Source organism: Palaemon carinicauda, chromosome 10 (genome assembly GCF_036898095.1).
Source record: "Palaemon carinicauda isolate YSFRI2023 chromosome 10, ASM3689809v2, whole genome shotgun sequence".
In the NCBI taxonomy this organism is placed as follows: Eukaryota; Metazoa; Arthropoda; class Malacostraca; order Decapoda; family Palaemonidae; genus Palaemon; species Palaemon carinicauda.
In genome coordinates, this window is record NC_090734.1 from 136,658,258 (window position 1) to 136,665,438 (window position 7,181).

A 7,181-nucleotide genomic window follows, 5' to 3' on the forward strand; every position below is an offset into this window, starting at 1 on the left:
TATAATTAATAGAGAAGTAAAGATATCTTAATGACTCCCCAGACACTTATTATTAAAATAAAAAGCAAGTGTCTGGCTATATATATATATATATATATATATATATGTATATATATACATACATATATATATATATAAATATATATATATATATATCTTTCCAGTCACGCTCAGTGGCAGTGCCAGACGTGTAAATACTCAGTCTCTGTCCTGTTCCTCGGGTAGGGTGAGGGTTAGTAGTCATGCCCTGCTGAGGTACACTCGGAAACCACAATCTCCCACAAAATGCCGAAACTGCCGTTTTGTAGTTAGGAAAGGGGGACGGGTGGGGTGGTTTAATGTGTGTGCAGTTCTGTCTAAATATTCAGAAGTCACTTTTGACGGGTCTCATACACTAGTTATTAATAAGACCTGTAATTTTATCATTGTCGTTATCTATACTATTTTTTAAAGATAGCTACCACCTATAGTTAATTTCTTTTAGCGAGACATATTTGCACCGACTCGCAGCGGTGCCCTTTTAGTTCGAAAACTTTCCTGATCGCTGATTGGTTGGACAAGATCATTCTAACCAATCAGCGATCAGGAATCTTTTCCGGGCTAAAAGGGCACCCCTGCGAGTCGGTGCAAATCTGCCTCGCTAAAAGAAATGGACTATAGTTTCATCATGCCTCTTCAATAATAACAATTACAAATATGGTAAACACTAAATTCTAACCCAAAGGAGTGTCACACAATGCTTGCATTATTATTATTATTATTATTATTATTATTATTATTATTAGCTAAGCTACAACCTCAGTTTGAAAAGCAAGATGGCATATCTCTGCCCAATGGCTACAACAGGGAAAAATAACCCAGTGAGGAAAGGAAACAAGGAACTAAATAAACGATATAAGAAGTAATAAACAATTGAAATAAATTATTTCAAAATCATTAACAACATTAAAACAAATATTTTTATATATAAACAATAGAAAAGACTCATGTCAGAGTGTTCCACATAAAAACATTTGCTGCAAGTTTGAACTTTTGACTGATTTCACAGTGACGGTAACAAAAGTTATCTCTCAATCATGCTTTTCAAATATAATGAATAATTAAGTAGGATTTTTAAGGTGATCTTAATGGTAATATAATCTGGATATAATAAGTGCAATAAATCCTCCATGAGACTAATAATTAGGAGAAAGGAAAATTAGAGGCTGAGAGGATTAGCGTTAACTTGACAGCCCCTGGCACCTTAACATTAATGTTTTTTTTTTTTTTTTTTTTTTTTTTTTTCAGTGGTTATAGTCCTACACTTAGAAAATCCCGTAATTTTAAATGGAAATTCTCCGTAAAAATTTATTGTTCTCAGGCGTATTTCAGTAAAATACAGGCGAACGTAAATTTTACCCTACTTTGTTTTTATCTTTTACGGGTTGGTGACCGTTATATCGCTCCTTTAGTCAATATATGCGTTTTAAAACATTTATTCCAGGATTTTAACAGTTTTAAATGCAATTTTTTTTAACGGTGTATCTAACATTCTAATGAAAATCGTTTAAAAATTAGTGATTTAAGTATGTAAACCTTTTTGGATCTATTAGCTAAAGGGGATAACTTGAATTTGAGCTCGTTTTACAAACACACAATTAAAGTTGTACTACGTAAATATATTAAATGCAATGGACAAGATGTATGCAGTGGACTACCATACTAATATATAAATTTACCCAGTTTACAAAATGCCATTATCATAAAAATATATTACTGAACAATATATAGTTAAATGGCAAAATATATCCAAAGAAAAATATACCAAATACAAAAAATTTTTAAAAATGGACAGAATGTACCATCATTCCAAATGTAAACAAAAATAAAAATATACATAAAAACTAGTGTGATGCAACTTAGGTATAAGAAAAAATTAACCCAACGGTCAAAAATTATCTTAATGCCTAATGAAAATTATGTTCCTAATAATCAAATTATACCAAATAGAAAAATTAACCCAGTAGACGAAATATTAGCGAAGAGAGTTCAAGAAGGTTATTAGAAAACGGTTCGTGAATGTCGTGATGACTGGATGATGTTAAAATTCAAATATTAAATTGGTGATGGTCACACAAACTTCCAGCGACTGGTGAAAGTATTGGAAGAGTTGTAAGGGGAAGATAAAGCACAATTTTAGAGACATTAAAGTTATAAGATTATGTAGAACAATAAATGGAGTTGGCTTTTTTTATGAAGTACAGTCGGAAACAGGAATTACTGTCTCACCTCGCTCTGATGAATTGCACCCTGTCACACCGTTACTTGCCAAATAGATAGTGAAGGGGAGAGATGGCAGAAGAGGTGGATGGGGCGACACACATGAACTCGCAGCGATGTAAGGGCGTGGCAGATTGCACTTACTCAGAGCGAGGGTGTGCCAGGAATTCCTGCGTCAAACTGTACATGGGAGGAAATGTTACGGATAACGATAGTATGAGAGAAAGATGAATCACAAAATGAGTAAAATGGCCCAAAATTATATTTTGAAGAAGTCACATTGGTATTAACGAGAGAGATTTATTGAGCCAACTTTCTTAAAGAAATCATATCGAGAAGGATGGAAGCAAATAAAATTGAAAAATAATGACGGAAGATGTGGACATAAATTGTGCAGTAAACTTGGATGAAGATGGAGATTCAGAGAAAATATGGTAAATGGTTAGAATAGATGATGAGTTGGATTGGTGTTTTATGATGGTTCGATCACTTGGAGAAAGTGGGGGATGGAAGGTCTGAGAAGAGTGAGATAATTCTAGAGCGAGGAGATGTTAGATAAGAAGATCAATACTGTCTACGGAGACTGAAATCTTCAGAGTGAAACAAGAATGAGCCGAATGATGCCAGTTTGTGGAGGCAGTGACATACGAGTTTAAAGGTTTAAAGGTCGCTCATGAATGGCAGAGGCATGGGACAGTGACATTGCCCTAACAATTAGGACAATGCCCTAGAGACTGATCATATATTATATGATATGCGCCCAAGCCTCCTCTCCACCCAAGCTAGGGCCAGGGAAGGCCAGGCAGTGGCTACTGATGAGTCAGCAGATAGACCTATAGGCTCACCCAAACCCCCCAACCTTAGTTCACAAGGATAGTAAGGTTGCAGACACTAATGGCACCAATAAATCTGAGCGGGACTCGAACCACCGACTGGCAAAACACTAGGCAGAGACGTTACCAATCAGGCCACAGCAATAATTAGCGGCTGATGTTTTGGATGTTTATAACATTTTTACTTTTATACAGCAGTTCAATATATGGACTGAGCAATAGCTATAGATTTTTTTTTCTCCATTTAAGTTACATGCTATTATAGGAAATAAGTCAAGGTGAATACCATCCGCATAAATATATGTATATATGTGAAGGAAGGTAAGATTCTATGACATAAAAGACAACACGTTTTGGTGGTGAAAACGAGCTTGTCACAATATGTAAGTGGGAGAGGGACTAGTTTGTTTCGAAGTTGGTCAGAGACATGATTGAGTTTTATTCCAATGACTGTTCAATGGTACAAAGTTGTGGGAAAACGACATGAGCCGTGAAGTGCGTATAGAATTATTGATGCCCGCATGGTACTGGACTGATTGGGAACACTGAAGAAAACCTGCAGAAACTAGTAAGAGTTTGAAAGTGTTTGCCAATTAAAAAATGAGCAAGACCGGTTTTTATAAATGAGAATGGAAGCATGATGATGGAGCAATAAATGTTGATATAGTAGGTGGAAAATGTAAGCGGTTAACTTGTATATGTATTTGTTAATAAATATAAGGGCTAATGGTATCATGAAAGATTGGAAAAGGAAGAGACTTCAATTGTCAATGGAAGCCACTGAAATCCGCCTGTCTTGTCTGAACTGACGAAAAGGATTTGAAGCTGTTGAAATGATATGCAAAGATTATGGGGCAAAAGAAGAACTGATCGGGGGAGAAATGTAGAAATAAATATAATTGGTCAAAATGTTTGAGTAGTTTGAAGGATATATCAATTATTTTGAGGTAGTTCTGTCATATGGAAAGAATGGATGACAATAGGTTAATAAAACGAGTTTACAAGTCAGAACTATTAGGGAGTTGAAGGGACTATGTAATGGGTTGTATAAATGGCGTGAGACATAATAAACGGAATGGTCTTGACATTCAAAAGGTTTTACAATACGCAATAATTAAAGGTAGTGATTCTTATATTGTTCATGTTTTCTGGAATCACTTTCTGCTAGTCTTGGATAGTACCATAGCTTCTGTACCATGGTCTTCCACTGCCTTGGGTTAGAGTTCCCTTGCTTGAGGGTGCACTCGGGCACGCTATTTTATCTTGTTTCTTTACCTCTTGTTTTTATAGTTTATATATGATAGATCTAACTTAATGTTGTTAATGTTCTTTATTTTTAAGTATTTTACTTTAATTGTTCATTACTTCTCTTGTAGTTTATTTATTTCTTTGTTTCCTTTCCTCACTGGGGTATTTTTCCCTATTGGAGCCCTTGGGCTTATAGCATCCTGATTTTCCAACTAAGGTTGTAGCTTAGTAAGTGATAATAATAATAATGATAATAATAATAATAATAATAATAATATGGAAACATAGATATGCATACAAACACACACATTATATACATACCTGTGTGTACAATACCTCCAAATCATAATACTCCTTCAAAGTCTTCTCCAATTTGTATCCCAATGTTAGCAGATCCGGGATGAATCCCAAAAACGTAATTCATTACAGTTGATTCACGTATTGAACATTTTACGGCTTCGAAATAATCCATTGCAATATTCAGTGATATTTCGCATATTGTCTTCATTTCGCTGTCCAATGATTGCATTCCTCAGCAGATTTCAGGCTATACAAAATCTATGAATGTGGAAATTCAGGTCATTCCAATCAAAGTAAAATTGTAAAAAATTCGTATTAATTATCAATTTCGGTATGACGATTCGTGTAGAATAATAAGCCAAATTGGAGATTTACAGGCCTTTCATGAATAGCAAAGGAAAGAGATAGTGACAATGACCTAGCTAGCAGGAGAATGCATATGATCAGCGATCAAGACCCATCTCCATCCAAGCTAGGATCAGGGTGGGACAGGTAATGGCTGCTGATGACTCAGCAGATATACCTATAGGCTCTCCCAAAACACAGTCTTACTTAAAAACTATCCTTAATAATTGAAATCTTGTACAATGCACCGCCCGAATCCAGTATTTCTCATCCATCCTGTAGACAGACAGTAAATGTAACTGCCAGTATATATATATATATATATATATATATATATATACATACATACATACACACACACACACACATATATATATATATATATATATATAAATCAAATTAGATATTCCATTAAAGCATTTATTAGATCGTTTCAATATTTTACTTCTATGCCACAATTTTTATTTTAATGAAAAACAGCAGAGTGCCATGGGATTAAAATATGAAAAAATAAAAAAATATATTCGACTAAAAAACAGAATAAATGAAAATGTTATTTTAATTTTTGCAATATAATCAAACATATGATAAGCTTAAAAGACTGTTGATTAATTTCTGCTATTCAAAATGTAAAAAATATCATTACTGAACCTATATAACATAAGGAAGCTTCAATTTTAGAGGACTTTCCTTTTGAGCGTTTGGCTGCAATAAAAGACAATAAAAGATTTTGATTACGAGCATTGCCTGAGCTTCATTCATTTTGAATATTTACAATAACTGATACTAAAAAAAACTTTAATTTCTAAAGTATTTCCACTCTGTAAGACCAAATAATCTATCGAAATTAGAATTCTACTACGTCATTTGCTAAATCGTTCGTTGGTCTTTTAGGTAATTGAATAAGCAAACAACTATTCGCTAACAGTTTACCCAAATGGCGTGTTCCTATTGGCTAAGTCAATCGAGAAACAATGCCCCAAATGTTCCTCAAAACAAGATTTAACCAGTATCTTACCTTAGAAAACCCTCACTGAGGCCATCTATTGGTAATTATAAAACGTGAAAATGCAGTTAATCACCGAAGAAACTATTGTATTCTTTCTTTGAAAATACTTCACAAATCTCTTACACATCTATAAGCATAAATACAATGAAATAAGAATTATATATGATAAAAATACCGAAATATACGGGCATTTGTGTGAGCTAGTTTATGTAAATATGTATAAATCCACTTATAATATATTTATGTGATATTGTCTTGTGTACTAAAACATATAAAAAGTGCATATTTGTTCTGAGAGAGAGAGAGAGAGAGAGAGAGAGAGAGAGAGAGAATTATCAATGTTGAGTAATGGCCCTGTCTCCCACTCCTTCCTTTTGCAATATATCTTCAAACGTGAAAAAGTTCAATCGGCCATTATGCCTTTGATGTTCCGTCATTCTGACTCGGGATGAAATTTCCTTATGTCCATAAGTCGGTTATTACTTTCTGTTGGATGCCTTATGCAAATGGGGCAGATATATTGCTTTCTGAATAATGGTTGTAAAGTTATAATAATGACAATAATGATGACTAGAACATAAAAATGTGGAATAAAAACTTTTTGTATTTTTATTATCATTATTTTATTGTTTCCTTAATAATGTGGACTAGAAATATCACTTTAGAAAATGAATAAAAGCTCAAGTATTCAAGGAACATGTACAGCTGAACACAGGAATTCCTGGTTTACCTAGCTCTGAAGAAATGCACCTAATCACACCAGTACTGCAGAGCGAGTTCTTGTCTATAGTCCCGCCCACCAGCTCTTCCATTCTTTCCTACACTATCTGTTTGGTTATTCGCCGCGAAGTAAGGGTGTGACAGGGTGCATTTTCTCAGAGCGAGGTGTGCCAGGAACTCCTGTGTCCAACTTCAAAAGTTCAAACTTGCAGCAAATGTTTTTTTTTTTTTTTTATGTTGAACAAGCTGACATAAGTCTTTTTATGGTTTATATATGAAATATCTGTTTTGATGTTGTTACTGTTTTAAGAATATTTCATTATTTCTCATATCTTTTATTTGTTTCCTTATTTCCTTTCCTCATTGTGCTATTTTTTCCTGTTGGAGCCCTTGGGCTTATAGCATCTTCCTTTTCCAACCAGGGTGGTAGCTTAGCTAATAATAATAATAATAATAATAATAATAAT